Here is a 12,071-nt window from a genome sequence, read left to right as displayed (position 1 = left end):
CTTTGGGTGAATACTCAGTATTTCTAGGAATTACTGGATTATATGGTGATTCTATTTTTATTTTTGAGGAACCCCCATATTGTTTTCCACAGTGGCCACACCAGTTGGCATTCCCCCCAACAATGCGAGTGTTCTTTTTTCTCCACATCCTTGCCAACACTTGTTGTTTCTTATGTTTTGGATTTTAGCCATTCTGACAGGTGTGAGGTGATACCTCATTGTGGTTCTGATTTGCATTTCCCTGATGATTAATGATGTTGAACATCTTTCCATGTGTCTGTTGCCCATGTGGTTAATTTTATGTCAACTTGGCTAGACGATATTGCCCAGTTTGTGCAAACCCTAGTCTAGATATTGCTATGAAGGTATTTTGCAGAATGATTAAAATTTACAAGTTAACTTTAAGTGGATTACCCTCCATAGTGTACAATCCCATGAGCCAGTTCTTTAAAATTTGTCTCTTGCTCTCTCTCTCTCTCTCTCACACACACACACACACATCACACGCATACACCCTGACTGATACAATCACTAAAAAAAAAAAATGTGTCAAATGCTAAACATTTAAACTTTACCCAGCCTTTTAAAGCAGAAACTTCTTTATAGGTTCTGGAAATTTTCAGTTTTCCTAACTCATACTAGAACTAATCACCACACACTTCAAGCACAATATATTTCATTTGAAATCCCATGCTTTCATTACGTTTACATAAATATAATTATTTAACTTTAGAACACAATTCTAAATTTGTGCATGCAGTCAAACATGCCATATCCCAATTCCCAATTTGGTATTCTTTAGTAACTGTACTTATCATTACTAAGAAAACCAGTCAAACTATATTCTTTAAAAATTAAAGTAAAAACCTAAATCTCCCAGATTCATTGTAGAATATCTTATCCTTTTAGATAATTAAAATATATTTAATACAAAATGCCCAAATTTGGAATGTTTTTAAGAGTCCTGAAATTTACAAATCATTCTTCTAAAAAGGGGGGAGGTAGTTGCTTGAATCTCCATATGTGTAGTTCTGGAACCACAATGCCTGTAGATCGGGGTACTGTGAGAGGCTCAGCCTTGCTTTTAAACCCACACCTGCCAAGTGAGAGGCAGAGTGACAAGAAAGGGGTAAGGAGTGCTGGACAGATGGAATCAATAACTGCAAAGCTTTAAAATTATCACTCAGAGACTGAAAGGAATTACCTAGTCTAACCTGCTTTTGCATGAATTCCGTAACATTATTCCCATCAGCTCTTACTGTGTCCTTAGCTTTGTGACACAAATAATACTTTGTAAGTATTCAAGCATCATAGTCACATGAAAAAGCCCATATCTTTACCAAGAGTCCTGCTACCCAGAAAGAAGGGGATTTGGTAAGAAATAGTTGTTGGCAATAATTGGAAAATAAAAACATTCCATGTTTATTCTCAAATGAGACATCTTTACCATGCCAGTCATGGCCGTTACAACCAAAGGCAGAAATTATGTGTGAACATGATGCTTATTGCATCATTTTCTAGTGTCTGTGTGGTTCTGCCAGATGAGCCCCTCTTACCTTTTACATGGAGCCAAAGCGTGTGATTTCAGTAGAGAAGAGCCATGAAAATAATGTACTTTCTATTATGTTGATCATTTCTATTCCTCCTGGTTATTACAAATGTCTGGAGGAAAAGAGATTAACTCTGAAATGTAGGTTTCTTCTATCACACATTTTCTTTTCTGTGTCCTTCACAAACACATCTTTGTTGTGCTGCCAGGGTGGAGGGAAGGTTTTCAGAATTATTTATCATTTTAGGAAGTAAGTGGATGTTTTCCATTTACATGAATACTTAGTCAGACTTGCTGACGAAACATTTTTGTTAACTTTTCCCAAAAGTTTGTTACATACTCTAAATTCATATTAGCTTTTACTTAGGTTCACTATCATTGATCAAGCATGTCTCTGCTCATTAATTATTTGTCCCATGTACCTATTAAGTTTAGAGTGGTTTAATGGGAATTCATTCCTCTAAAAATAAGACATTTAACAATTATCACTAATGAACATTATTATGTCCTCATTTACTAGTGACCCTGACTCATTCAAAGAGTAATTCATATTCAAGAAAGGATAAATGAACTAACTGAAAAAAATGAACTAACATACAGGATGTGCTTATTAACAACCTTATTGCATGAAGCAATTTACTTCCAATGACATTTCACTTTTTGTATTTAATAATTATCAAATCTTATCAGATGTTTATAATTTTGATCTATTTGATAATATTAATCATAATACTAGTACTACAAGAACTACTAATAAATAAATGATAGCACATTGTTGGGAAAAAGTAATCCCCAGAGCCATATGATTATAGGAAACTTCTTAAAATTTCAATTTCTATACATAATTTTCTTATAGTGATGTATATAGTGATAAGGAAATCAATAAAATAATTCCAAGCATAAACATATATTACATTAAAACAAAACCCAGGGGAAAATAGTAGAATAGAATTATGAGTTCAAGGACAAAAAGAAATGATAAATTCTCTAACAGTTAAAGATGACCTTGTACAAACACTTTTTAAAAAGTGATAAAGGTAGTAAAAAGGTAGGCAGTCCCTATGAGATGGCCTGCAGTGATTCCTTCCTCCTGGTATTCACAGCCTGTGTAATCCTATCCCCTTGAGGATGTGCTTGGCCTACCGACTTGCTTGTAACAAGAGAATATAGCAGAAGTGATGGGATGCAGCTTCTAAGATTACATTACAAAAAGTGTGATTTCCATCTTGCTCATCCTCTTTTGTTTTCTTTCTCTCTCTTTCACACACACACACACGCGTGCGCGCGCGCACACACACACATGCATGTGTCAGATAATGAATGGCCTTATGGAGGGCCCCATGTAACAAGGAACGGAGGGAAGAATGTTGCCATTGGCCAGCAAAGAACCAGACCCTCAGTCCAACAGTCCATAAGAAACTGACTCTCGCTAACAATTATGTGAGTGAACATGGAAGCAAACTCTACTTAGTCAAGTCCTCAGATGAGAATGAAGCCCTGGCCCTTGACTGCAGACTTGTAAGAGATTTAGAGTGACCTGACCCAGAGAAACTGTGAGAAAATTAATGTTTGTTTTCAACTGCTAAGTATAGGGACAATTTGTTACATGGCACTAGATAACTAATACAGTAGTTGTGTCAAATGGCTATTGTTTCTAGAATCCATTGGAGACATTTAAGAGTGACAAAATATTTTGAATTTAAAAAGGACACTATTGGGGTGCCTGGGTAGCTCAGTCGGTTGAGCGTCCGGCTTCGGCTCAGGTCATGATCTCGCAGTCTGTGAATTCGAGCCTGTGTCGGGCTCTGTGCAGACAGCTGGAAGCCTGGAGCCTGCTTCAGATTCTGTGTCTCCCTCTTTCTCTGCCCCTTCCCTGCTCATGCTCTGTCTCTCTCGCTCTCTCTCTCTCTGTCAAAAATAAATAAACATTAAAAAAAAAAGGGACACTATTTTTCAATAATCATAACATTACATCATTTACAGCTATTTAAACTTATGAGAAAACATTTTAGAGAGCTTACAAGGTATGGGGGGGCTTCATAATTTTTCTAAATCCTTTTGGAGAGTACATGAACAAAAAACTTAGCAAAGTCCTAACAGCATTGGGAAACCCTTATTCCTTATTGATAGTGAAAGAGGTTAAAGCAGAGAATTAAGAGTGAAATAGGAACGAGAGGATTAAATGTTCTGCTTTGAAGAAGTAAGTTTAGTATTTGAACAGAGTAGGAAAGTACAACAAAAATAAGGGCCTCCAGCAATTGAGAGCTTACAGTTACACATGTATCTAATTTAATCGTCACTACAACCTTTGAAGGAGATTTTATTATTGAGGGGGCCATACTCCATTTTATTATCATACCCTATCTCCTTTTGTTGAGTTGAGCTTACAGATGAAGCACCCATTTATTTATCTAGCCATTTATCCATTGGAGCCAATATCCATTTAAGGGATACATCCATCCATTTGTCCAATTTATCCAATACACAATTGAGGCACTGTGAGTACCTTTACAGCATCACATAAATATTAATCCTACCCAAGGGCTAAAAGGACACATAGATGTCGGATTCTCCTCATCACAAAACTAAAATGCACGAGGCCTAGGTCTACTCCTAAGATTCTTGATTGCCAAGACCTGTGCTTTTAACAGCTCTGTCTTCCCAGAACATAAGGAAAATGATTAAATGCATTTTATACTGTTCAGATAATATCAATCACTCACAGATTTTTGTTTCTCCTTTTACATAGAAGCATAGTAAATATGTATCCTAGACTAAACACTCTAGTTAAGCTTCAAAAACTTTTTTGTTGTGCCAAAATATACATATCATAAAACTTACCATTTTAACCATTTTAAAAATAATTTTTCTTTTTTCTTTTTTTTCTTTTATTTTAATTTTTTTTTAAATTTACATCCAAATTAGTTAGCATATAGTGCAACAATGATTTCAGGAGTAGATTCCTTAGTGACCCTTACCATTTAGCCCATCCCCCCTCCCACAACCTCTCCAGTAACCCTCAGTTTGTTCTCCATATTTATGAATCTCTTATGTTTTGTCCTCCTCCCTGTTTTGATATTATTTTTGTTTCCCTTCCCTTATGTTCATCTGTTTTGTCTCTTAAAGTCCTAATATGAGTAAATATGACATTTGTCTTTCTCTGCCTAATTTCACTTAGCATAATACCCTCCAGTTCCATCCACATAGTTGCAAATGGCAAGATTTCATTCTTTTGATTGCTGAGTAATACTCCATTGTATATATATACCACATCTTCTTTATCCATTCATCCATCGATGGACATTTGGGCTCTTTCCATACTTTGGCTATTGTCAATAGTGCTGCTATAAACGTTGGGGTGCATGTGTCCCTTCAAAACAGCACACCTGTATCCCTTGGATAAATGCCTAGTAGTACAATTACTGGGTCGTAAGGTAGTTCTCTTTTTAGTTTTTTGAGGAACCTCCATACTGTTTTCCAGAGTGGCTGCACCAGCTTGCATTGCCATTTAATTAATTTTTTTTAATGTTTATTTATTTTTGAGAGAGACAGACAGACCATGAGTGGGGGAGGGGCAGAGAGCTAGGGAGACACAGAATCTGAAGCAGGCTCCAGGCTTTGAGCTGTCAGCACAGAGCCTGAAATGGGGCTCGAACCCAGGAACTATGAGATCATGACCTGAGCTGAAGTTGGATGCTTAACCAACTGAGCCACCCAGGTGCCCCCAAAATTATATTTTTAAATTTTAAATATATAATTATAGAGCCTTACCCATGCCTGCCTACATTATTTTAATTAAATGGCCTTTCACAGATTGGCCAAGTTTAGATATTGTACAACTCTGAGGTTTAATGAATGTTTAGATGAAAACAGCTTCTAAGTTGAGAAAAAAACCAAGTACCCCCATATGATGAGGAGGACAGGACAAGCATATTATAATAAGAAAGGGGGCCCTTTGTAAGTGCAGCTGCTGCTGTATGTGCTGTAAGCACTCTGGAAATTGTCTCTCTACAGGGCTTTGAATTACTTAGTATTTTCCCTTTTTTTCAAGGCTTCTGCTAAAAGTCACAGTAAGGGAATATTTTGCAGCCTTAAAAAAAGGAAGAAAATCTTATGATTTGTTACATTATCTAACTAAAATAAACTAGACACAGAAAGATAAATACACATGATCTTGCTTATATGTAGAATCTAAAATAGTTGAACTCATAGAAGCAGAATAGAATGGTGGTTGCGGTTAAGGTGGGGAAAATGAGGAAATGTTGGTCAAAGGATACAAAGTTTCAATTATGCAAGAAAAATAAGCTCTGGAAATCTAATGTACAGCATGATGACTGGTAGTTAACAATATTGTGTTGTATACTTGAAATTGACTAAGAGGGTAGATTTTAAATGCTCTTACCACCTACCCTCATCTACCCCATACCCACACACAAGGTAACTATGTTAAGTTTGATTGTATTTGTCCTTTCACAATATATACATATATCAAAGCATGTATAAATGTATACAGCATCTGTTTATCACTTACAGTCCAATAAAGCTAAAGAAAAGACTCATGCACAATAAGGTATGAATGATAGACAATAACTCTGTGCCTTAGTCCTCTTGGCTGTGCAGAACCTTAAGGACCAACTTTATAAAACTTATAAACTTGTTCAAATATTTTTCCTCCATAAACTCAGAAGTGTCTTGATTTCCTAAGTGGTCATTCAGAAATTAATATCAATAGCAGAGAACCAGTTTATAACCATATAATTTGTAACAACCTTGCATCCCTATAATTTCAGCCTGAAAACAAAGAGATTTAGAATTTTAGGCTGGCCTCTGCTGCAGAATTATGAATGTGCGATTCTTGTTTGGCTTTTGAAATATTTAGACTACTTTATCTAATCTTGTTATAGTCTCCCTCCCTGCCCCCCCCCCGCCCCCCTGCAGCTAGAAATGATTGATGTAGTGGAAACTTCCCGTTTACATAGGAAGAAACAAAATTCCAGGGAAAGTACAGAACTGAGAAGTAAAAGGCAAATTGAAATTAAAATTCAGTATTCTTTGTTATATAGCCTACTTGCATTTAAGAGAAGAATTTTCAAGGAATCATGTACAAAATTCACTGGGAATAAATTTCTTGTACTGGAATTTCAGGCAGTCCTTAACTCAACTTCCACTGACACTTTTAGCAAACCTGGATTCCACTTGAATGGGGAGGGGTATGAAGAAAGGGAAGGGGTGGAATAGGAGAAGATAAGTATTTTACGTTTCCTATTCCACTTCTCCAATTCAACTTGAGTTGTCAACATTTATAGAAGGTTTATTATGTATTGGGCATTCTTTAAGGTGCTGGAGATCAAGCACATTAGGCCTGGATTTTATTTCAAAACACCCAAAATCCGGTATTGGAGTGCGGTTTGTTGATTGATTGATTGATTTATAAAAATTTTTAAATGTTTTATTTTATTTTTGAGAGAGAGAGACAGCGCTAGTGGAGCATGGGCAGAGAGAGAGACACACAGAATCCAAAGCAGGCTCCAGGCTCTGAGCTGTCAGCACAAAGACCGACGCGGGGCTCGAACTCACAGAGGGCGAGATCGCGACCCAAGCCAAAGTCCGACGCTTAACTAACTGAGCCACCCAGGTGCCCCTTCATCATTCTTGAAAACCTCACTGGTGGGATGAAATAGTTTTATAATATTATAGTCTTGTAATGCAAGGTAAGGAGTGGCTAATATCTCAGAGCCCCTGAGATTTTTTCTGTGGTCAGGATCACCATAAACAGTTTACCCCAGCTGGAACCAGCCTCTGTCCTTCCCAGAGAGACCACGCTATTTTTAGCTTACATTGGAAAAATCTTCTTGCACCACTCTTTGTCAAGGTTCCAGCTGCTTTGTGTTTGCTAATCTCTATTTAGCATTGCAAAAACTCCAGAATTTTCTCAGCTTACCCTTTACAATATTACAAAAAATACAGTGAGAGTTTAGGTTTGTATTATATTGCATTCACTCAATAGTATTTTTTGAAAGCCTATTTCAGGTTCCTGGGATATAACAGTGAACATAACAGGCAACGATTCTTGCCCTTATGGAATGTATACTCCAGTTAGTACGTATAATAAAAATCCGAAATTATTGAGGTTCAAAAAAGATAGTACATTTTTCTTGCCTGTAAAATAAGTCCGGATTTAGATGGTCCAGGACTTGATTGGTGGCTTCATTGTCACCAAGGATCTAAACTCCTTCCCTGTTTCTCCTTTCTAATCCCCATCTCATAGCTAACACCTTCATGATTAGAAGAAAATGGCTGTTGTAATCCAGCCATCACATCCATATTCCAGGCAGCAGGAAGGAGGGGAATGCCTGATTGCTAATTAGCTGTTTTAAAACAGCTTTCCTCAAATCCTCACCCATTTATGTCCCCTTAGAGAAAGGATATCTACCAGGGAGGCTGGAAACTGTAACTTTAAACCCGGGCACATATATGCAACCACCATTTTCGTAGTTTTATTACCAGGGAAGAAGGGGAAAATGGATACTGGATAGGCAACAGTCTTTGTCACAGATATCTTAATATTCAATATGAATTATGTATGCATGTATGTGTATCTATAAATAGATGATAGATTTATAAGGAGAAATATCAGATTATCACATGGAGGAATTATATATATGCATACATATATATATATACGTAATATATACATGTATATGCATGTATATGCATGCATGCACACATGTATGCATGCATATACGTGCATATGCATGTATATATTACGTATATATATGTATATATATGATAATTCCTCCATGTATATATATATGCGTATATATGTATATATGTATGTATATATATGTGTATATATATGTGTGTGTGTGGGGTTTAAGCTTTTAAAAAAAATCATATATTAAACTTTTACCCATCTATAAATTTGTAGAGTGCTGAGTATCCCACCTAGACAGTTATTATTTAAGGAGTATGGGTTATGGGCTGTCACCCATTTCATTTAGTAAAATGCACCATTCTTGGTTCTCAAAATAATCTGCAAGTTCCTTAATGTATTTATAATTAAAATAAAAGAGATCTCCACTGATCTCCTAAATAAGAAAAAAAAACCCTTCTCTGAGGGGTTCTATTTTGGGTTCAGGGAAGATAGTGTGTGTCCCTAAGTCCTTGGCCTCTTAGTGGTATGACTGGGCATGAAACTGTAGTCAGTTGTCCCCTGCCCCCCCTCTTTGCCACGCCCTGAAGCCCCAGGAATGAACAAGGCCTGTGGCTCTAAAGCAGCAGGTGTAATGGGAAGAGCTCTGGGCACCTGATTAAACTCAGTTCTGGCTGAGTTGTGAAGGAGCTGACTTCCTTTCTTTTGGCCTCAGTTTCCTGATTTGTAAAATGAAGTAGATTAAATCAGTGAGCGTCAGAGCAATTTATTTCACTGCTAGAGTAATCACTAACTTCTTGAAAGGTTTCTGAATTTGTACTGTCCCTGTCTTTTTTTTTTTGTCTTAGAAATAATTTTGAGTGAAGATAGGCATATATATCAACAAAAGCAAAAGCACATTTTCCAGTTGTCCTGACAAAGAGGAAATTCCTTCAGTAGTGTATGCATCTACTCTGGCTGCCGTAACAAAATACCTATAGTTAGGTGGCTTAAACAACAGACATTGGTTTTCCCACAGTTCTGGAGGCTAGATATCCATGATGAAGGTGCCAGCAAATTCAGTTTCTGGGAGAGGTCTCTTTTTGTCTTGTGGACAGTCACCTTCTAGCTGCACCTTCACATGGCCTTTCTTCTGTGTATGCACAGGAAAGAGAGAAAAAGGTCTGGGGTCTCTTCCTCTTCTTATAAGGACTCCAGTCTTATTGGATTAGGGTCCCACCTTTATGAATTCATGTAATCTTAATTACCTCCCTAGAGGCTCTGTCTCCAAATATAGTCACATTGGGGCTTGGGGTTTCCACATACAAGTTCAGGGAGAGAACATGACCCAGACAATCTATCACAAGTAATAACAGGAAGAGCGGTGTTCTACAATCATTTCTGTGTGATCGTGGTGACATAGGCAATAAACTACCTGTGTTGTATGTTAAAGTCTCAGATAGCTTCCTCATTTTTGGCCTAACTTATTCAAATTGTATAGCTTAGCTGACAATAGGACTGGATCATTTCTCCATGGCTCTTTCATTTTCCTCATTTAACTGCCTGAGAAAGAAAAGACCAGCTTCCTTTCAAAGGGTACACATTTATTTTAACATTTACTCTTCAGTGTCTATGTCTTCAGAGCAGAAGTCTACTACAAACAACATAATTATAATTAGTAACAACAAAAAAACACACCTTTGTCTTTCTATTTTAGGCATTTAATCAATTTTTTTTTTCCAGTAAGCCCAGAGAGAAAAAAAATCTAAACTTCACTGTGTGCTTACTCTGTGTTGGACATAATACTGGACCCTTTGCATAATTTGCTAGTTAAATCCTCACAACGGCCCTAAAGACTATTACTATATCCACTTACAGAGAAGGAAATGAAAAGTAACTTGCCCACGGTTATATTCATAGTTAGTAATGGAGCCTGAACTTCAATCCCGATCTGCTTAGTGCCAAAGCCTGTTCTCAGCAATATTATTTTGGGTAAAGCTGAATATATATGATTCCAAGTAGATTAAGAATCCCCTCTATTGTTAAAAAGCATGAACTAGAACTATGTGTGAATATGGAATGATTTCCAAGATGTATTGTGGGGACTTTGAATTGATACTTGCATATAGTATAAAATTAGAAGTTAATAAAAGTATAATAGTGACTAGTAAGTCTTGATTCCATCTTATTGCTTTAGTGTCTCCATTTTTCTTCCCAGTGGCAACCACTATTAGCAGTCTCCTTGTATTTTGTTCTAGAGATATTCTATGAATTTACAGGCAGGAGATAGACATGCATACACGTATTCTGAAAACACAAATGGTGGCTTATTATAAGCACTGTTCTGTACTTCCCCCCCCCCCCCCCAGTAAACAATATATTCTCTCTGAGGAAAGAAATTGAAAAATTAAAGGGTCTGGAGTGAGAAGGAGACTCACTTCTCGCTGTGCACTCTATGAATAATTCTTTAACCATGTACATGTGTTAATTTTTTTTCAATTATAAAGTACACAGCAAGAAAACGTTTGCATATTCTTAATCTTTGGATGAAGATCTTAAAAACAAGTGGTGAAATTTTAAAGAAAACCAATTTGTTGTCCTTTTACTTCTTTTAATTTTGTGGCACCATTAACTTTCTTGTTGAGGAGCATGATTTTCAGCAACATTTACTTTCTGAATTAAGCTTTGGCTTGTGATGCTACCGAAACTCACTACGAAAAGGAAATGCTGTGTGTGAAATACAGAATCCAGGTTTTGGGATAAAGCCTGGCCACCCTCTGGTGGTCTTAGTTTGAATAAAAATAGCTTTCAACTATAATAACTTTTCTTTATAGCAAGTCTTAAAGTCATGATATTAAGAGATAAAAAGGATCAGAATCTATCATACTTACTTTACAGATGAGAAAATAGAGTACCAAAGTGGTAAAGCAATATGCCTCAAAACATAAAGCAGAGTCCTGACATTCAGTCCGCTGCTTTCTGCATTAAAAAAATACCTTAAAACTGGGGTGCCTGGGTGGCTCAGTCGGTTAAGTGTCCAACTTCGGCTCAGGTCACCATCTTGTGGTTTGTGAGTTTGAGCCCCGTGTAGGGCTCTGAGCTGTCAGCACTGGAGCCTGCTTCAGATTCTGTCTCCCTCTCTTTCTGCCCCTCCCCCGATTTCTCTCTCTCTCTCTCTCTCTCTCTCTCTCTCTCTCTCTCTGTCTCTTATTCTTTCTCTCTTTGAAAAATAAAAAGAATTAAAAATTTTTAAAATACCTTAATATTTTATTTTACAAATATTTTATTCACTAAATTTGTAACAAAAAAGACATGACCTGTATAACAAGAAAAGCAATTATAATTCTTGCAAATTATATTAAATGCAAGCTTCTTTCAAATTTGGAAGTTAAACTTTAGAGATGAGTTAGAATTTCTGAAAGAAGTCAAGTTTTAGAGATGAGTTAGGATTTCTGGAAGAAGTCAACCTTAATGGAGAATTTGAGAGAGGACAGAGAGTTGGCTTGTGGGATAAGAAGGTAAAGATTTTTCTTGCATAGGGGCAGCATTAAAGAACACCCAGAAATGTCAGTGGGTGTAGGGAACAAAAGAATCTTTCAAAAGAAATCTGTAGGCAATGCATGTTAGTGGGATGAGGAAGGGGAGATTTTTCTTTGTTATCTTCTTGAAAGTTTTCTCTTTGAAGGATAGTCAAGAAAAAACCAAATTCTAAAACTTTTCAATTTATTTAAGAACATTAACTACTCTTAAGGTTTGTTTTTAATGCAGCAGACTTTTTTTTTTATTAAGACCATTTTTTAAGAGTAGTTTTAGGTTTGCAGAAAAATTGAGGGGATTATCACCTGCCCCCACCAGAGTGGTACATTTGTTATAATTGATGAACCTACATTG

This window comes from Acinonyx jubatus, chromosome B2 (assembly GCF_027475565.1).
Source record: "Acinonyx jubatus isolate Ajub_Pintada_27869175 chromosome B2, VMU_Ajub_asm_v1.0, whole genome shotgun sequence".
Lineage (NCBI taxonomy): Eukaryota > Metazoa > Chordata > Mammalia > Carnivora > Felidae > Acinonyx > Acinonyx jubatus.
Note: the sequence above shows the minus strand (reverse complement) of the source record.